Source organism: Protopterus annectens, chromosome 6.part0, assembly GCF_019279795.1.
Source record: "Protopterus annectens isolate FY-2018-M chromosome 6.part0, PAN1.0, whole genome shotgun sequence".
Lineage (NCBI taxonomy): Eukaryota > Metazoa > Chordata > Ceratodontiformes > Protopteridae > Protopterus > Protopterus annectens.
The window spans coordinates 1,680,918,130-1,680,940,256 of record NC_056737.1 but is presented as its reverse complement, the minus strand read 5'-3'; positions in this window follow the sequence as shown (position 1 = coordinate 1,680,940,256).

The window sequence follows — 22,127 nt, the reverse complement described above, 5'->3', positions numbered from 1 at the left end:
GTTAACTTGTGACTGTTTCTGCCATTTCACACTGAGCTAATCGGAGGAAGTCAGAGGAAGGGCTCTGAGCTAACTAATCTGTGATATATAACATTAAGTATCCTGTTTTTGCTTATTTCTGAGTTATTTATAACACTTTTATTTTACTCACTGTGTGTGAGGTATTAAGTAGAATTTTCTACAATTGTTAAGCATCTGGTTGGGTTTGTTTGTTCTGATTTCCTGCTAGGAGTGTATCATATAACTTGTTTGCATTTAAAAGCATTCTCTAGAGTCTCCTTGATCCTTTATCTGTTTAAACATTTCTGCAGTTTTTTCTACCTAAGTAGTGTTGGTAGTGTAGCATTGTCCATATTCAGGCTTGTGTTTTGGGCCTAGTTGTTTGTTAGTAGAGGCTGTGTGTCTGAGCACATGTCCCAGGCCATCATAGCTTAGCCAAAGCCAGTATAGCATTTCAGTGAGAGTGAATTGTTTGTGGTCATTGGCTGACTGGGGTTGCCTGGACTATGCCTTGGAGTAAGCACCTCATTGGTTCTTTCAAGCTTTTTTAAAGTTGTTTCAGGTTTCAACTTTGTTACTTAAGAAGTTAACTTGTGACTGTTTCTGCCATTTCACACTGAGCTAATTGGAGGAAGTCGGAGGAAGGGCTCTGAGCTAACTAATCTGTGATATATAACATTAAGTATCCTGTTTTTGCTTATTTCTGAGTTATTTATAGCACTTTTATTTTACTCACTGTGTGTGAGGTATTAAGTAGAATTTTCTACAATTGTTAAGCATCTGGTTGGGTTTGTTTGTTCTGATTTCCTGCTAGGAGTGTATCATATAACTTGTTTGCATTTAAAAGCATTCTCTAGAGTCTCCTTGATCCTTTATCTGTTTAAACATTTCTGCAGTTTTTCTACCTAAGTAGTGTTGGTAGTGTAGCATTGTCCATATTCAGGCTTGTGTTTTGGGCCTAGTTGTTTGTTAGTAGAGGCTGTGTGTCTGAGCACATGTCCCAGGCCATCATAGCTTAGCCAAAGCCAGTATAGCATTTCAGTGAGAGTGAATTGTTTGTGGTCATTGGCTGACTGGGGTTGCCTGGACTATGCCTTGGAGTAAGCACCTCATTGGTTCTTTCAAGCTTTTTTAAAGTTGTTTCAGGTTTCAACTTTGTTACTTAAGAAGTTAACTTGTGACTGTTTCTGCCATTTCACACTGAGCTAATCGGAGGAAGTCGGAGGAAGGGCTCTGAGCTAACTAATCTGTGATATATAACATTAAGTATCCTGTTTTTGCTTATTTCTGAGTTATTTATAGCACTTTTATTTTACTCACTGTGTGTGAGGTATTAAGTAGAATTTTCTACAATTGTTAAGCATCTGGTTGGGTTTGTTTGTTCTGATTTCCTGCTAGGAGTGTATCATATAACTTGTTTGCATTTAAAAGCATTCTCTAGAGTCTCCTTGATCCTTTATCTGTTTAAACATTTCTGCAGTTTTTTCTACCTAAGTAGTGTTGGTAGTGTAGCATTGTCCATATTCAGGCTTGTGTTTTGGGCCTAGTTGTTTGTTAGTAGAGGCTGTGTGTCTGAGCACATGTCCCAGGCCATCATAGCTTAGCCAAAGCCAGTATAGCATTTCAGTGAGAGTGAATTGTTTGTGGTCATTGGCTGACTGGGGTTGCCTGGACTACACCTTGGAGTAAGCACCTCATTGGTTCTTTCAAGCTTTTTTAAAGTTGTTTCAGGTTTCAACTTTGTTACTTAAGAAGTTAACTTGTGACTGTTTCTGCCATTTCACACTGAGCTAATTGGAGGAAGTCGGAGGAAGGGCTCTGAGCTAACTAATCTGTGATATATAACATTAAGTATCCTTTTTTTGCTTATTTCTGAGTTATTTATAGCACTTTTATTTTACTCACTGTGTGTGAGGTATTAAGTAGAATTTTCTACAATTGTTAAGCATCTGGTTGGGTTTGTTTGTTCTGATTTCCTGCTAGGAGTGTATCATATAACTTGTTTGCATTTAAAAGCATTCTCTAGAGTCTCCTTGATCCTTTATCTGTTTAAACATTTCTGCAGTTTTTCTACCTAAGTAGTGTTGGTAGTGTAGCATTGTCCATATTCAGGCTTGTGTTTTGGGCCTAGTTGTTTGTTAGTAGAGGCTGTGTGTCTGAGCACATGTCCCAGGCCATCATAGCTTAGCCAAAGCCAGTATAGCATTTCAGTGAGAGTGAATTGTTTGTGGTCATTGGCTGACTGGGGTTGCCTGGACTATGCCTTGGAGTAAGCACCTCATTGGTTCTTTCAAGCTTTTTTAAAGTTGTTTCAGGTTTCAACTTTGTTACTTAAGAAGTTAACTTGTGACTGTTTCTGCCATTTCACACTGAGCTAATCAGAGGAAGTCGGAGGAAGGGCTCTGAGCTAACTAATCTGTGATATATAACATTAAGTATCCTGTTTTTGCTTATTTCTGAGTTACTTATAGCACTTTTATTTTACTCACTGTGTGTGAGGTATTAAGTAGAATTTTCTACAATTGTTAAGCATCTGGTTGGGTTTGTTTGTTCTGATTTCCTGCTAGGAGTGTATCATATAACTTGTTTGCATTTAAAAGCATTCTCTAGAGTCTCCTTGATCCTTTATCTGTTTAAACATTTCTGCAGTTTTTTCTACCTAAGTAGTGTTGGTAGTGTAGCATTGTCCATATTCAGGCTTGTGTTTTGGGCCTAGTTGTTTGTTAGTAGAGGCTGTGTGTCTGAGCACATGTCCCAGGCCATCATAGCTTAGCCAAAGCCAGTATAGCATTTCAGTGAGAGTGAATTGTTTGTGGTCATTGGCTGACTGGGGTTGCCTGGACTATGCCTTGGAGTAAGCACCTCATTGGTTCTTTCAAGCTTTTTTAAAGTTGTTTCAGGTTTCAACTTTGTTACTTAAGAAGTTAACTTGTGACTGTTTCTGCCATTTCACACTGAGCTAATCGGAGGAAGTCGGAGGAAGGGCTCTGAGCTAACTAATCTGTGATATATAACATTAAGTATCCTGTTTTTGCTTATTTCTGAGTTATTTATAGCACTTTTATTTTACTCACTGTGTGTGAGGTATTAAGTAGAATTTTCTACAATTGTTAAGCATCTGGTTGGGTTTGTTTGTTCTGATTTCCTGCTAGGAGTGTATCATATAACTTGTTTGCATTTAAAAGCATTCTCTAGAGTCTCCTTGATCCTTTATCTGTTTAAACATTTCTGCAGTTTTTTCTACCTAAGTAGTGTTGGTAGTGTAGCATTGTCCATATTCAGGCTTGTGTTTTGGGCCTAGTTGTTTGTTAGTAGAGGCTGTGTGTCTGAGCACATGTCCCAGGCCATCATAGCTTAGCCAAAGCCAGTATAGCATTTCAGTGAGAGTGAATTGTTTGTGGTCATTGGCTGACTGGGGTTGCCTGGACTATGCCTTGGAGTAAGCACCTCATTGGTTCTTTCAAGCTTTTTTAAAGTTGTTTCAGGTTTCAACTTTGTTACTTAAGAAGTTAACTTGTGACTGTTTCTGCCATTTCACACTGAGCTAATCGGAGGAAGTCAGAGGAAGGGCTCTGAGCTAACTAATCTGTGATATATAACATTAAGTATCCTGTTTTTGCTTATTTCTGAGTTATTTATAGCACTTTTATTTTACTCACTGTGTGTGAGGTATTAAGTAGAATTTTCTACAATTGTTAAGCATCTGGTTGGGTTTGTTTGTTCTGATTTCCTGCTAGGAGTGTATCATATAACTTGTTTGCATTTAAAAGCATTCTCTAGAGCCTCCTTGATCCTTTATCTGTTTAAACATTTCTGCAGTTTTTCTACCTAAGTAGTGTTGGTAGTGTAGCATTGTCCATATTCAGGCTTGTGTTTTGGGCCTAGTTGTTTGTTAGTAGAGGCTGTGTGTCTGAGCACATGTCCCAGGCCATCATAGCTTAGCCAAAGCCAGTATAGCATTTCAGTGAGAGTGAATTGTTTGTGGTCATTGGCTGACTGGGGTTGCCTGGACTATGCCTTGGAGTAAGCACCTCATTGGTTCTTTCAAGCTTTTTTAAAGTTGTTTCAGGTTTCAACTTTGTTACTTAAGAAGTTAACTTGTGACTGTTTCTGCCATTTCACACTGAGCTGATCGGAGGAAGTCAGGAAGTGCTCCGAGCTAACTAATCTGTGATATATAACATTAAGTATCCTGTTTTTTGCTTATTTCTGAGTTATTTATAGCACTTTTATTTTACTCACTGTGTGTGAGGTATTAAGTAGAATTTTCTACAATTGTTAAGCATCTGGTTGGGTTTGTTTGTTCTGATTTCCTGCTAGGAGTGTATCATATAACTTGTTTGCATTTAAAAGCATTCTCTAGAGTCTCCTTGATCCTTTATCTGTTTAAACATTTCTGCAGTTTTTTCTACCTAAGTAGTGTTGGTAGTGTAGCATTGTCCATATTCAGGCTTGTGTTTTGGGCCTAGTTGTTTGTTAGTAGAGGCTGTGTGTCTGAGCACATGTCCCAGGCCATCATAGCTTAGCCAAAGCCAGTATAGCATTTCAGTGAGAGTGAATTGTTTGTGGTCATTGGCTGACTGGGGTTGCCTGGACTATGCCTTGGAGTAAGCACATCATTGTTTTTTCAAGCTGTTTAAAAGTTGTTTCAGGTTTCAACTTTGTTACTTAAGAAGTTAACTTGTGACTGTTTCTGCCATTTCACACTGAGCTAATCGGAGGAAGTCAGAGGAAGGGCTCTGAGCTAACTAATCTGTGATATATAACATTAAGTATCCTGTTTTTGCTTATTTCTGAGCTATTTATAGCACTTTTATTTTACTCACTGTGTGTGAGGTATTAAGTAGAATTTTTTACAATTGTTAAGCATCTGGTTGGGTTTGTTTGTTCTGATTTCCTGCTAGGAGTGTATCATATAACTTGTTTGCATTTAAAAGCATTCTCTAGAGTCTCCTTGTTCCTTTATCTGTTTAAACATTTTTGCAGTTTTTCTACCTAAGTAGTGTTGGTAGTGTAGTAATGTCCATATTCAGGCTTGTGTTTTGGGCCTAGTTGTTTGTTAGTAGAGGCTGTGTGTCTGAGCACATGTCCCAGGCCATCATAGCTTAGCCAAAGCCAGCATAGCATTTCAGTGAGAGTGAATTCTTTGCAGTCATTGGCTGACTGGGTTGCCTGGACTACGCCTTGGAGTAAGCACCTCATTGGTTCTTTCAAGCTTTTTTAAAGTTGTTTCAGGTTTCAACTTTGTTACTTAAGAAGTTAACTTGTGACTGTTTCTGCCATTTCACACTGAGCTAATCGGAGGAAGTCAGAGGAAGGGCTCTGAGCTAACTAATCTGTGATATATAACATTAAGTATCCTGTTTTTGCTTATTTCTGAGTTATTTATAGCACTTTTATTTTACTCACTGTGTGTGAGGTATTAAGTAGAATTTTCTACAATTGTTAAGCATCTGGTTGGGTTTGTTTGTTCTGATTTTTGTTTCCCACCCTCCCTCCCTCTTGGTATCCTGTTTTATACTTGGTTGCTTTGCAGTTGCCCACTGTAAATTTGATCTAGGACACTCCCAGTCTAGTGTCATTACCTCATTCTACCTATTCCAGGGAGAACATTTGAGAAGGCCAACCCAGTTAGCTTCTGCTCCTCCTTTCCCCTTTCCACTTTAAAAAAAAATTCTAAGCTTGTTTCCTGCCTTTCCTATAAGTTGTCTAGTCCAGATACAGATTTGCTGTATCCAGGACTGTTTGTAAGCTTCTGAGCCCCCAAGGCTTTCTGTATTGGAGGAAGCCTTCTAGCTTAATTTTGTTTCTTAGAACTAGCCAGTTTTCTAGTTTCAGTACTCAAATCTGTTTCTTTGAGCTCAGCACTTGTTCAGAACTCATTGTAAGCACTAAATAAGCTACAAATTACTACAGCACTCAACTTTCCTCACTTGTCTAGAGGAAAACAGTTTTAGTACTTAATAAATAAGCACCTATCCAGGCATGTCTAAGGGTCAGCTCCTGGTGTTTTCTCCTGTCTACCTGATGAATCTGGGCATCTTGGGGCAATGCAGCAATTGCCTCATGTACACAGACAACCCTCTCCTCCTACCACCCAACACTACAACCTGTGAGAGATGCACTTATATAACCAAACTGGAAGCAAAGCTCTCTTCACCCAAGACTGGACTAGACAGTCAAGAGGAGAAGGTAAACACTTGCACCACACCACACTCATCACATAGTCCCTCAAAACCTACACCACCAAAACACACACATAGAAACACAAAACACACACCTACATTCATGGAGGCTCTCAAAAAAATCTACCCAAGCAACAGGGACCTCCAAAGCAGAAACGCAAGCAACCTCCACCCCCCAACACAACCCAAATGACACATAGCCCACAAACTCAGTGTGCCACTCAACCACAGCCCATAAGGCATAACAACGTACCCAACACTCTAGTCATAGGTGACTCTATAGTCAGGCACACTGATGTTCCACTCACCAGGCTAAACAAGGAGAAAGTTACTGTCAGCTGCCTGTCAGGTGCCAGGATCCACCACATAATGCATGCACTCAGGTCACTCCACAGCAAGTACAAATATGACTCTGTCATTGTCCATGTTGGTGTGAATGACCTGAGACATACCTCCCTGGACTACATGAAAAGAGACATGGAGGAGCTTTCTGATCTTGTAGCCCAGGCAGGTATGACCCTAGCCCTGAGTAGCATCCTGCCATCACCCAGAATGATACCACAGTACAAGGACAAAATGATTGACTTCAACAATTGGCTAAGCTTCTGGTGTCATTCTAATGGGATCCAGTATCTGTCTGCATGGAATGACATGATTGACAAACCACAATGCTTTGCCAGAGATGGCCTGCACCTGTCACCCTTGGGATTCCGGATACTGGCTAAGGCTCTTGCCACCCCTATAGTGCCTTTTAGGCAAGATTCAAATGACAAATTCACCACCGTAACAGGTACAAGCAAGCAAAATCTGAGGGTAATGCTACTTAATGCTAGAAGTCTAAACCTCAAAATGCACTCACTCGAGGCACTCCTTAAAATGGAGAACATCGACATCTGTGCAGTGACAGAGACCTGGTTCAAGGCTCCAGAGAGCACCCCTGCATTACCAGGCTATAATTTATACCACACCTTTTGGCCACCTAACCTGGACTGAAGCACTAAAGGTGGAGGCATGTCCATATTCATTAAGGATATCCACACCTCCAGGCTAGTTGCTCAGCATAATGCATCTGAGATTATCCAAGTGCAACTAACTCTGGGCAAGACCGCAATGCAAATTGTAGCTTGCTACAGATCCCCCACCATGCCCCAGGATTCCCACTCCTCATTTCTTGATACACTGGAAAATATTAGGGTACAACCTAACACCCTAATAATGGGCAATTTCAACTACCCCACCATTAACTGGGAAAACTACTCATGTACCAACTCTTGTGCTCAATGTTTTCTGGAATTCATAAATTCCAATGCCTTGGATCAACTTATCCACACCCCCACCGAGGCAGTAATATCCTAGACCTGGTCATTACCAACATGGGCAACCGGTGTTCCACACCAGAGGTCAATTCCTCGTTGGTCAGATCCGACCACAAGCAAATCACCCTAGACATCCACATCCCACCCCCACCCCCCCTTAGGAAACCACCATAAAAATTTCTCCAAAGCCAACTTCACGCTTCTTAAGACAGAAGTGGCAAACTTCACGACACCCATGCTGATGGACAATAGAGGTACAACTGCTGAATCCTATACAATTGCACTTTATAAGCACTTACACAAGTGCATGGATCATGCAATCCCTAACAGAACCAAGATGCTATCCTCCAAAAAAAGGAAGCCAATCTGGTGGTCCCCTGCTATAAACAAACTCTACAACAGAAGAAAGAAACTGTTGCAAAAAAGAGTAAAATCCCATGATTGGAGGAACTCTGTGGTCAGCCTCAGTAAGAAGCTGAGATCCCTCATAAAATCCTCCAAAGCTAGTTATGAAAACAAAATTGCCACTGATTCTAAAGACAACCACAAAGCATTCTATAGCTATGTCAAGAATCTCAATGGCAACACTCAGATCTGCTCTGAGTTACAGCACAATGGCACTAAATATACAGAACCAACTGATATTGCCAACATCCTGGCAGATAGGTTCAGTGCTAACTTTACCCCTCTCTCATCCCCTAAAGGGCCCATCTCTATACTGGAAGAATGCAAAGTACCTGTAATCATGGCTGCACAGGTAAAAACACACTCTCCAAAGCCAAGAACACAGCATCCATGGGACCTGACAACATCCCAGGCTGCATTCTACATGAACTACAGAATGAACTGGCACCCCACCTAAGTACCATGTTCAATCATAGCCTCACCTCAGGCTTTGTGCCCACTGAATGGTGCACAGCAATGGTTATCCCACTCCACAAAGGGGGAGCCACCACAGACCCCGGGAACTACCGCCCCATTAGCCTGACAAGCCTGGTCTGCAAGGCTATGGAGCGTATCATCATGGAACTTATAAACAATGACATTGGTAATCTCCAAACTCTGGACCCTACCCAGTTCGGGTTTGTAAAAGGCAGATCATGTCTCCTAAACCTGATAGACTTCTTTGAAGTGGTCACCAAAGCTGTAGATGAGGGTAAGGTGGTTCACACAGCCTATCTAGATCTCGCCAAGGCTTTTGACACCATCCCCCACTCTGGAATTATAGACAAACTCACTAAACTAGGTATAAATCCCTATGTCACAAGATGGGTTGCCAACTGGCTCACTGACAGAACCCACACTGTGAAAGTAGCAGACTCTAAATCCAACTTCAGACCAGTGACAAGTGGAGTACCACAGGGTTCAGTCCTAGGTCCTCTCCTGTTTGGTATCTACTTCTCTGAAGTACAGGCTAACACAGAAGGTCTTTGGCTAACAAAGTTCACAGATGACTGCAAACTAGGAGCCATAATCAAAACTCCTAACGATGTGGACATCCTACAAAAGGGCCTCACTGAGACAGATGCCTGGTGTCAAAGCCATGGCCTCAAGCTCAATGCCAAAAAGTGCATTGTCATCCCTTTGGTAAAAACTCTGTACCCATGAACTACCACATAGGCGGTAGTCTACTTAACACTGAAAGTGTGATAAGAGACCTTGGGACACAGGTGGACAGTAGTCTCTCCTTTGATAATCACATCACCACAGTAGTCAGGAAATCCTTCTACATGGCACACCTCATCACAAAAGGTTTCTCATCCAGGAAAAAGAGGTCATTGTTCCCCTCTACTCATCACTCATTAGACCCATTATAGAGTACAACACCCCTTTTGGTATGTACCTCACAAGACATCTACAACAACTGGAAAGGCCACAGAAATACCTCACAAAGAGGATTACCGGCCTCAAACAGATGCCCTATGCAGATCATCTCAAAGCCAGTATAGCATTTCAGTGAGAGTGAATTGTTTGTGGTCATTGGCTGACTGGAGTTGCCTGGATTATGCCTTGTAGTAAGCACCTCATTGGTTATTTCAAGCCTTTTTTAAAGTTGTTTCAGGTTTCATCTTTGTTACTTAATAAGTTAACTTGTGACTGTTTCTGCCATTTCCCACTGAGCTAATTTGAAGAAGTTGTAGGAAGGGCTTTGAGCTAACTTATCTTTGATACCTTGTTTTTTGCTTATTTCTGAGTTATTTATAGCACTTTTATTTTACTCACTGTGTGTGAGGTATTACGTAGAATTTTCTACAATTGTTAAGCATCTGGTTGGGTTTATTTGTTCTAATTTTCTGCTTTGAGTGTACCATATAACTTGTTTGCATTTAAAAGCATTATCTAGTGTCTCCTTGACCCATTATCTGTTTAAACATTTCTGCATGTTTTTCTACCTAAGTAGTGTTGGTAGTGTAGCATTGTCCATATTCAGGCTTGTGTTTTGGGCCCAGATGTTTGTTAGTAGAGGCTGTGTGTCTGAGCACATGTCCCAGGCCATCATAGCTTAGCCAAAGCCAGTATAGCATTTCAGTGAGATTGAATTGTTTGTGGTCTTTGGCTACTGGGGTTGCCTGTACTAAGCATTGGGGTTATTTTAAAGTTGTTTCAAGTTTTAACTTTGTTACTTAAGAAGTTAACTTGTGACTTTTTCTGCCATTTCACACTGAGCTAATTGGAGGAAGGCCTCTGAACTAACTTATCTGTGATATATAACATTAAGTATCCTGTTTTTGCTTATTTCTGAGTTATTTATAGCAGTTTTATTTTACTCACTGTGTGTGAGGTATTATGTAGAATTTTCTATAATTGTTAAGCATATGGTTGGGTTTGTTTGTTCTGATTTCCTGCTAGGAGTGTAACATATAACTTGTTTGCATTTAAAAGCATTCTCTAGAGTGTCGTTGATCCCTTATTTATTTAAACATTTCTGCAGTTTTTTTCTACTTAAATAGTCTTGGTAGTATAGCATTGTCCATATTCAGGCTTGTGTTTTTGGCCTAGTTGTTTGCTGGTAGAGGCTGTGAGTCTGAGCACTTGTCCCACGCCATCTTAGCTTAGCCAAAGCCAGTATAGCATTTCAGTGAGATTGAATTGTTTGCTGTCATTGGCTGACTGAGTTGCCTGGACTGCACCTTAGAGTAAGCACCTCATTGGTTCTTTCAAGCTTTTTTTTAAGTTGTTTCAGGTTTCAACTTTCTTGCTTAAGAAGTTAACTTCTAAATGTTTCTGCCATTTCACACTGAGCTAATCGGAGGAAGTTGGAGGAAGGGCTGTGAGCTAACTAATCTGTGATATATGACATTAAGTATCCTGTTTTTTGCTTATTTCTGAGTTATTTATAGCACTTTTATTTTACTCACTTTGTGTGAGGTATTAAGTAGAATTTTCTACAATTGTTAAGCATCTGGTTAGGTTTGATTGTTCTGATTTCCAGCTAGGAGTGTATCATATAACTTGTTTGCATTTAAAAGCATTCTCTAGAGTTTCCTTTATCCTTTATCTGTTTAAACATTTCTGCAGTTTGTTTTTTTACCTAAGTTGTGTTAATAGTGTAGCGTTGCCCATATTCAGGCTTGTGTTTTGGGCCTAGTTGTTTGTTAGCAGAGGCTGTGTGTCTGAGCACATGTCCCAGGCTGTCACAGGTTAGCCAAAGCCAGTATAGCATTTCAGTGAGAGTGAATTGTTTGTGGTCAATGGATGATGGGATGCCTGGACTATGCTTTGGAGTAAGCACTTCATTGTTTTTTTCAAGCTTTTTTTTTAAGTTGTTTTAGGTTTCAGCTTTTTACTTAAGAAGTTAACTTGTGACTGTTTTTGCCATTTCACACTGAGCTAATTGGAGGAAGTCAAAGGAAGGGCTCTGAGCTACCTAATCTGTGATATATAACATTAAGTATCCTGTTTTTTGCTTATTTCTGAGTTGTTTATAGCACTTTTATTTTACTCACTGTGTGTGAGGTATTATGGAGAATTTTCTACAATTGTTAAGCATCTGTTTGGGTTTGTTTGTTCTGATTTCCTGCTAGGAGTGTATCATATAACTTGTTTGCATTTGAAATCATTCTCTAGAGTCTCCTTGATCCTTTGACTGTTTAAACATTTCTGCAGTGTTTTCTACCTAATTAGTGTTGATAGTGTAGTATTGTCCATATTCAGGCCTGTGTTTTGGGCCTAGTTGTTTTTGTTAGTAGAGGCTGAGTGTCTGAGCACATGTCCCAGGCCATCATAGCTTATCCAAAGCCAGTATAGCATTTCAGTGTGAGTGAATTGTTTGTGGTCATTGGTTGACTGGGTTTGCCTGGACTATGCATTGAAGTAAGCACCTCATTGGATCTTTCAAGCTTTTTTTAAAGTTGTTTCAGGTTTGACCTTTGTTACTTAAGAAGTTAACTTGTGCCTTTTTCTGCCATTTCACACTGAGCTAATTGGAGGAAGTTGGAGGAAGGGTTCTGAGCTAACTAATCTGTGTTATATAACATTAAGTATCCTGTTTTTTGCTTATTTCTGAGTTGTTTATAGCACTTTTATTTTACTCACTGTGTGTGAGGTATTATGTAGAATGTTCTACAATTGTTAAGCCTCTGGTTGGGTTTGTTTGTTCTGATTTCCTGCTAGGAGTGTATCATATAACTTGTTTGCATTTAAAAGCATTCTGTAGATTCTCCTTGATCCTTTATCTGTTTAAACATTTCTGCAGTTTTGTTCTACCTAAGTAGTCTTGGTAGTATAGCATTGTCCGTATTCCGGCTTGTGTTTTGAGCCTAGTTCTTTGTTAGTAGAGGCACATGTCCCAGGCCATCATAGCTAAGCCAAAGCCAGTATAGCATTTCAATGAGAGTGAATTGTTTTTGGTCATTCACTGACTGAGGTTGCCTGGACTACCCCTTGGAGTAAGCACCTCATTTGTTCTTTCAAGCTTTTTTTAAAGTTGTTTCAGGTTTCAACTTTGTTACTTAAGAAGTTAACTTGTGACTGTTTCTGCCATTTCACACTGAGCTAATCGGAGGAAGTCGAAGGAAGGGCTCTGAGCTAACTAATCTGTGATATATAACTTTAAGTATCCTGTTTTTTTACTTATTTGTGAATTATTTATAGCACTTTTATTTTGCTCACTTTGTGTGAGGTATTAAGTAGAATTTTCTACAATTGTTAAGCATCTGATTGTGTTTGTTTGTTCTGATTTTTGTTTCCCAACCTCCCTCCCTCTTGGTATCCTGTTTTTATACTTGCTGGCTTTGCAGTTCCCAGCCCCCACTGTAAATTTGATCTGGGACACACTTCGCAGTCTAGTGTTATTACTTCATTCTACCTTATCCAAGAAGAACATTTGAGAAGGCCAACCCAGTTGGCTTCTGCTCCTCCTTTCCCCTTTCCACTTTACAAAAAAAAATTAAGCTTGTTTCCTGCCTTTCCTATAAGTTGTCTAGTCCAGATACAGATTTGCTGCATCCAGGACTGTTTGTAAGCATCTGAGCCCCCAAGCCTTTCTGTGTTGGAGGGAAGCCTTCTAGCTTAATTTTGTTTCTTAGAACTAGCCAGTTTTCTAGTTTCAGCACTCAAATCTGTTTCTTTGAGCTCAGCACTTGTTCAAAACTCATTGTAAGCACTATTTAAGCTAGACATTTTTACAGCACTCAACTTTCCTCACTTGTCTAGAGGAAAACAGTTTTTAGTACTTCATAAATAAGCACCTATCCAGACATGTCTAAGAGTCAGCTCCTGGTGTTTTCTCCTGTCTACCTGATGAATCTGGGCATCTTGGGGAAATACAGCAATTGCCTCATGTACATAGACAACCCTCTCCTCCTACCACCCAACACTACAACCTGTGAGAGATGCACTTATATAACCAAACTGGAAGCAAAGCTCTCTTCACCCAAAACTGGTCTAGATGGTCAAGAGGAGAAGGTAAACACTTGCACCACACCACACTCATCACATAGTCCCGCAAAACCTACACCACCAAAACACACTCATTGAAACACAAAACACATACCTACATTCATGGAGGCTCTCAAAAACAATCTACCCAAGCAACAGGGACCTCCAAAGCAGAAACACAAGCAACCTCCACCCCCCCAACACAACCCAAATGACACATAGCCCACAAACTCAGTGTGCCACTCAACCACAGCCCATAAGGCATAACAACGTACCCAACACTCTAGTCACAGTTGACTCTATAGTCAGACACACTGATATTCCACTCACCAGGCTAAACAAGGAGAAAGTTACTGTCAGCTGCCTGTCAGGTGCCAGGATCTTCCACATAATGCATGCACTCAGGTCACTCCACAGCAAGTACAAATATGACTTTATCATTGTCCATGTTGGTGTGAATGACCTGAGACATACCTCCCTGGACTACATGAAAAGAGACATGGAGGAGCTTTTTGATCTTGTAACCCAGGCAAGTATGACCCTAGCCCTGAGTAGCATCCCACCATCACCCAGAATGATATCACAGTACAAGGACAAAATGATTTACTTCAACAATTGGCTAAGCTTCTGGTGTCATTCTAAGGTGATCCAGTATCTGTCTGCCTAGGATGACATGATTGACAAACCATGATACTTTGCCAGAGACAGCCTGCACCTGTCACCCTTGGGATTCCGGATACTGGCTAAGACTCTTGCCACCCCTATAGTGCCTTTTTTAGGCAATATTCAAATGACAAATTCACCACCGTAACTGGTACAAGCAAGCAAAATCTGAGGGTAATGCTACTTAATGCTAGAAGTCCAAACCTCAAAATGTACTCACTCAAGGCACTCCTTAAAATAGAGAACATCAACATCTGTGCAGTGACAGAGACCTGGTTCAAGGCTCCAGAGAGCACCCCTGCATTACCAGGCTATAATTTATACCACACCTTTCGGCCACCTAACCTGGAACGAAGCACTAAAGGTGGAGGCGTGTCCATATTCATTAAGGATATCCACACCTCCAGGCTAGTTGTTCAGCATAATGCACCTGAGATTATCCAAGTGCAACTAACTCTGGGTAAGACCGCAATGCAAATTGTAGCTTGATACAGATCCCTCACCATGCCCCAGGATTCCCAATCCTCATTTCTTGATACACTGGAAAATATTAAGGTACAACATTACACCTTAATAATGGGCGATTTCAACTACCCCACCATTAACTGGAAAAACTACTCATGTATCAACTCTTGTGCTCAACGTTTTCTGGAATTCATAAATTACAATGCCTTGGAGAAACTTATCCACACCCCCACCAGTGGCAGCAATATCCTAGACCTGGTCATTACCAACATGGGCAACCGGTGTTCTACACCAGTGGTCAATTCCTCATTGGTCAGATCCGACCACAAACAAATCATCCTAGACATCCACATCTCACCCCCACCCCCCATTAGGGAAACCACCGTAAAAAGTTTCTCCAAAGCCAACTTCACGCTTCGTAAGACAGAAGTGGCAAACTTCACGACACCCATGCTGATGGACAATAGAGGTATGACTGCTGAATCCTGTACAATTGCACTTTATAAGCACTTACACAAGTGCATGAATCATGCAATCCCTAACAGAATGAAAGATGCTATCCTCCAAAAAAAGGAAGCCAATCTGGTGGTCCCCTGCAATAAACAAACTCTTCAACAGAAGAAAGAAACTGTTGCAAAAAAGAGTAAAATCCCATGATTGGAGGAACTTCATGGTCAGTCTCAGTAAGAAGCTCAGATCCCTCATAAAATCCTCCAAAGCTAGTTATGAAAATAAAATCACCACTGATTCTAAAGACAACCACAAAGCATTCTATAGCTATGTCAAGAATCTCAATGGCAACACTCAGATCTGCTCTGAGTTACAGCACAATGGCACTAAATATACAGAACCAACTGATATTGCTAACATCCTAGCAGATAGGTTCAGTGTTAACATTACCCCTCTCTCATCCCCTAAAGGGCCCATCTCTATACTGGAAGAATGCAAAGTTCCTGTAATCACAGCTGCACAGGTAAAAAACACACTCTCCAAAGCCAAAAACACAGCATCCATGGGACCAGACAACATCCCAGGCTGCGTTCTACATGAACTACAGAATGAACTGGCACCCCACCTAAGTACCATGTTCAATCATAGCCTTGCCTCAGGCTTTGTGCCCACTGAATGGTGCACAGCAACGGTTATCCCACTCCACAAAGGGGGAGCCACCACAGACCCCGGGAACTACCGCCCCATTAGCCTGACAAGCCTGGTCTGCAAGGCTATGGAGCATACCATCATGGAACTTATAAACAATGACATTGGTAATCTCCAAACTCTGGACCCTACCCACTTCGGGTTTGTAAAAGGCAGATCATGTCCCCTAAACCTGAAAGACTTCTTTAAAGAGGTCCTCAAAGCCGTAGTTGAGGGTAAGGTGGTTCACACAGCCTATCTATATCTCACCAAGGCTTTTGACACCATCTCCCACTCTGGAATTATAGACAAACTCACTAAACTAGGTATAAATCCCTATGTCACAAGATGGGTTGCCAACTGGTTCACTGACAGAACCCACACTGTGAAAGTAGCAGACTCTAAATCCAACTTCAGACCAGTGACAAGTGGAGTACCACAGGGTTCAGTCCTAAGTCCTCTCCTGTTTGGTATCTACTTCTCTGAAGTACAGGCTAACACAGAAGGTCTTTGGCTAACAAGGTTCACAGATGACTGCAAACTAAGAGCCATAATCAAAACTCCTAACGATGTGGACATCCTACAAAAGGGCCTCACTGAGACAGATCCCTGGTGCCAAAGCCATGGCCTCAAGCTCAATGCCAAAATGTGCACTGTCATCCCTTTTGGTAAAAACTCTGTACCCATGAAATACCACATAGGCGGTAGTCTACTTAACACTGAAAGTGTGATAAGAGACCTTGGGACACATGTGGACAGTAGTCTCTCCTTTGATAATCTAATCACCACAGTAGTCAGAAGATCCTTCTACATGGCACATCTCATCACAAAAGGTTTCTCATCCAGGAAAAAAGAGGTCATTGTTCCCCTCTACTCATCACTCATTAGACCCATTATAGAGTACAACACCCCTTTTGATATGTACCTCACAAGACATCTACAGCAACTGGAAAGGCCACAGAAATACCACACATAGAGAATTACCGGCCTCAAACAGATGCCCTATGCATACCATGTCAAAAAACTCCAGCTTTACTCTGTCACATATCGCCTACTCAGAGGCGATCCCTGCCTAACATACAAAGCTATGTCAAACCCAAAGCTGTTGGACATGCTCCATGTAAAGAAATCCCAGTCCCTCCAAGCTACATGCTCTAGGGACCTTAACCTTGTCACCACAATAAACAGAACATGTTGGAGGGATGGATTCCTGTCCCAGAGACTTCCATAGTCTGAAACAAACAACCTATCTATATCAAACAAAGCTCCTCATTAGCACTCTTCAAGAAAAATCCTGATGATTGGATGGGAGATAGGAAATTCACCCTGGGGATCACTTCTGTGGCTCTGCTTGACAGGGGCACAGGAAAATAATTTTCTTAGGTGGCAAAAGCTAGGGTACCGTTTGGCTAGGCTTATATAGGCCCTATGGCCAATAGCCTAGTATCTACCTATGAACAAGTCCGAGACTCAATTGCTTCTCATTAGTTAGTGACTTCAATCTGCACATCATCCCACTGATTTGTCAGAAATACACAACAGTTATGGGGACCAGACCAAAGATATGAGCCAGACAACTGGACATCCTACGAATATCTGGACATAACATAAGATTAGGGAAAGTACGCTTATCTGCCAAGCATGTCACCAAGCACCATCCAAACTGCAGTCAGACTGACACAACACAACACTACCCCAAATCAGCTATGGGGAATTACACATGCATTTGCAGATATATCAGGCACTGCAGGGATATAACAGTAGTGAAAAACAGACACCAGTAAGAAAGTGCATACCCACAACCAATTTCACCACAGTCACAGCAACATACCAGTAAGCCAACTAAACACTAGAGTATAACGACTGTGTGAACAAGTATATCCTGTTTGCCACTCACACACTACCCCTACATATACTGCCCGAAGTCACAGTGTAATAGGAATCATGAGATGATACAGGACATGTCTCAGTCTGCCCCTACAAACATATACAGCTGATAGACCATGAAAAACTTGAGCAGCATGCACAGTCAGATAAAAAAGACCCATGACACTCACATCTACCCAACAACCCAACTAACATTTACACACTACACTGCTACATAATCCTGACAGTCTGTTAACAATAACCAGACATACACAGACCTCTTAACAGTACAGATTCCCACAGAATGTCCCGCCTTTGGACTCATGTATATGGCCTCTTCCACATAACATGTCTGGAATTCTGCTACATCACTGGCATGATATCAGGAATGAAGGCATTAAATAATGATATACCATACCTAGTAACCTCTTAGTGCATGACATCTGGCAAAGCATGACCTAATTGGGGACAGAGGCCCAGAAACAGGGGCACATTTGAAATATTGCTGTCACAAACAGGTAAAGTTGCTGGTGTTACAGGGTTTGTTGTAACATATCTTATCTGAGGGATATGAAGTCAGAAGCACAAATGGATTTTAGCAATCTCCATAGTATCCTACTGATTTGCCAAGGACAAAAACTGAGGAACAGACCAAACATAAGAGTCAAATGTCTGGCCATTCTGTGGATAGCCCTACAGTTGAGAGTTATGTCACCTACATAACACTGTCAGGCTTGAAATCATGCAGAAAATGCATGTCCATATAAACCCTGTTAATCTAACATTATTCCAGCTGTATAACAGCAATACTTACATTCTGTCCCCAAGTCTGGAACCTTCTCCCCCATTTTGTTGGGCTGTCTCCACGTGTTTTGTTGTAAGAGGTATTTTCACCTACCCTCTGTGATCCTGTAGTTCACACACCTCCATGATATTCTTCTCACAGGCAAGGAAAAAGAGCAACACACACATGAAGTACTCAATTATAGGAGTCTGTTACCATGCCATTGGCTATTGGAATAACAACGCAGCTGTTCTGTATACAATTAGCAAGTGTCGGACACCAATTGGTGCACAGTCCATCACCTGCTCATGAACACCTACAAAAGGCAAGCTGCTGCCTATGCAAAACATGTCTATCCCTCTATATGTGTAGACAGAGAGAGAGAGAGAGAGAGAGAGAAAGGAAATGCAAGTATACTTGGAAAAAAAGGTATTTCAAACAAGTAAGCATGTAATGGAATGCAGTAGGGAGTATGCAATAATGGAAAATAGGAAGTTAAACAAATATGTCTCAACAAGACCTGCTGTACTAATATATTGCTGAATAGTACCTATAGCCATAACATCTGGCTCTGTCTGCAGTAACATAGATCACAGCTCAGGCCCCTGAGTCATCCCAGGAAAGGACGACTCATGTATGACTACTACTGGAGTGTCTATTGAATAATACTGACTGTGACACTGCTAGGCCAGCTACTGGGATGTCATAAATATCCATATGTTACTTGTGAATACAACTATGATACACATGTTTGTCTTACAAATCTAAGAGACCTATACAGGGTAGGTGAATAGTAAACTACTGTCGCAGAAGTGTGTGTTGAACTGCATGTGATATACTGAGCTCATATCATTCAACTGTCCAGTGTTCTGCACACTGACCACATGTGTGCCTCATATTTGTAGTAATTTTCTCACAGAGTTGTGTTATGTCTGGTAAATCTGTGAAGACTGACATGAGAACATAATAGCATACATATGAATGTCGGACATCCTTCGGGGTATTTCTGTGAATGCAAAGCCTACTGTACTATCAACTGACTTAAGTGTGTTACAGCAATATTAATAAGCTGTTACTAATTTTGGGCCATTGCCCCCATTTATGTGTGCAGTCGTCTAGATATCCTGCTCTAACAGGTTGAGAGGTATGACTGAGCAGCAAGAATGTAAATACAGTGTGCCATACTGACATAGAACAGAAATGTATATCAGGTATTACACCTGTGCATATGTATGAGTTGGTGTAGCTGGAAGCCTCAAAATAACAGACATGAGATGCAAAATGAAAAAAGACAAACACTCTGTATGACAAGCAGAAAGAGAGAACTCCCACAAAAATCCACTTTATTGACCAACAGGATTGAGCGCTTTCATAAGTCTGTAACACAACTTCATCAGAATCCATAAAACCACTAAAAGGTTCAGCTTAAATAGTTAACCAATTAATCACCTGACCTAATTATCTTTTAAAAAAAACTTAGTTAAAAAAATATATATATATATATATATATATATATATATATATATATATATATATATATATATATATATAACCATTCATTATAAATGTATAAATCCTTACCTAATTATCATTAATAAAAATGTAAATTACTTTTACATATCTTCAGGTAATAAATAAATACAACCAAAAATATATATAAATACTATTGTGTACGTATAAAAAATTAATAATATTGTGCACAATAACATTAAACATAATAGGACCTTAACACACTAGCTATTCAGATGGACTCATTTAGACCAGGGTAAACTGTGATGTCCAACCTTAGTTGCCAAAGCAACTTTTTATATTCAGTTAGGTCACCCCAGGGTCCCCCCCCCCCACAGTATTGCTTATAAACTGTGTCTAAGCCAAAAATTAAAAATCCATGATCTGGAAAATTCATCAAATGGCAATAAAGGGAATTTCTAGTTTTTCTGTTTTTTTTATGTTATTTAGGTATTCATATATTCTCTCTCTAAATTGACAGACAGTTTTACCCGCATAAAAACTTGGGCATTATTGACATAAAGCTAAGTATATGATGCCCACCGTCTTACAACTGAAGTGAAAATTACTTTTTATAGTAATGTTGTTAACCTTAATCTCATCGGTTTCAAGCAAGGAAGAACACTGACTACAACTTTCACGCTTAAAAGTACCACACTTTTTTGACTAAAAAATCAATTACTTTATTTTTCACTTCCAGCATACTTTTTAAGCACCTAGTAACAAACCTTGGTCGTTCCCCCAAAGTTTTTTTCATCCTTTCAAAGCCTTGAAAAAAAGACCAGTTATTAATAATAATCTGTTTAACTGCAGGATAGTCTTGGGTATAGGTAGTAATAAAGGAACAAGAAAGAGTGTCACTGTTACTATTAGTCTGTTTTGACTTAGTTAACTCAGTTTCATACATGAGATTAATTGTTCCTTTATGTCTTTTAACTAATATCTCCCCCTGAATTTTATCAATAATGGCCACAGGATAATTCCTGGCCAAAAACATATTAGTTAACTTAACACACTCCTGGTCAAAGGCTTCATTGTCTGTTATCATGCAGGCCAGCCTTATGAATTGTTACTTTATAATACCTCTTTTCTGGTGAGCTGGGTGACAACTGTCATAATATAAAAGGTTGTTGGAGTAGGTACTTTTCCTATAAATATTACTTTGTATAAGTTTCTTTGTCTCATATTTTGAAATTGATACATAACTGATTTCCTTCTTGCTGTAAGTGTATGTAAATTTTAAAAAGAAAGTAGTTGAATGCAAAAAAATATAGGAAATTTCTAGTTTCCATCTCACTTAAATGTCATCCAAATACTTGGCATAAAAATGCCAGCCTGGTACTTCACTTCTATTAAATAAAAAATGTTTCTCCCATTACAAAAGTACTATATTTGCAAAGAAGGCTCTTTGGAAGTTCCCCAATGATATGGTTACTGCATCCCCCTTGCATTTGGACCTAGTTGAATTTTTTAACAAACAAGGGGTGGAAATTTTGCACATTTTGCGAAAACACAATCAGATAATAATAGATTCACTGGTCAAGGAAGCAGATCAGTTGGATTCTAAAATTAAACAAGATCTATTTTTTAATGTGCAAAGGGAAGAGTATAATAAAATATTTCAGAAGATTGATTCTGTTATTGACGATGTGCAGAAACGTAAACGTCACAAACTGGAGCATGACAGAATTGAATATGTGGAGGGGAAAGCCTTCCCCCAAACCTGCAAGACTGAATACTAGACCTAATGATGAGTCGAGGGAATCAAGGGCAGGAGCTAATCAACTGGGAGGTTTTAGCAGTGACAATGAGGAAGTTGAAGCCACCCCTTTAGAGCAGCATCCACTAAAAAGGTTCAAATGGATATACAATCATTTAAATAGCCCACAGAGACATTTTCAAGGGGGCCCACAGCAACAGAACTATTATTCTCATCCCTGGAACCAGGGGAGGAAAAGAGGAGTGAACAGACAACAGAACTATTGTTAGAAGCTGAGGCCGAGTTAGAAGAGGCCCCCAATGTTTCAGGTACTGTAATGGGGTCGGTTCCTAGTGTTCTAACTAACCAGAGTGGGGACATTAAAATTTACAATTACTCTGACTGTGAATTCCATGATGACCTTGGTTCGCTTCTCAGTAAAGGATTGACTTTTGTGCCAACAGTTTTTTTCTTGTATTGAGACACTGATGACTGATTTAAAGCTTTTTTAAGAAAGCTTAATTTTAAATTTTGTTTAAGGGTGTTAAACATTCTTACACTAGCAATGTGTTATGTAAAAATAGTATTTTTAACCCCAAAATAGCTATGCCTTTGTAATGTTT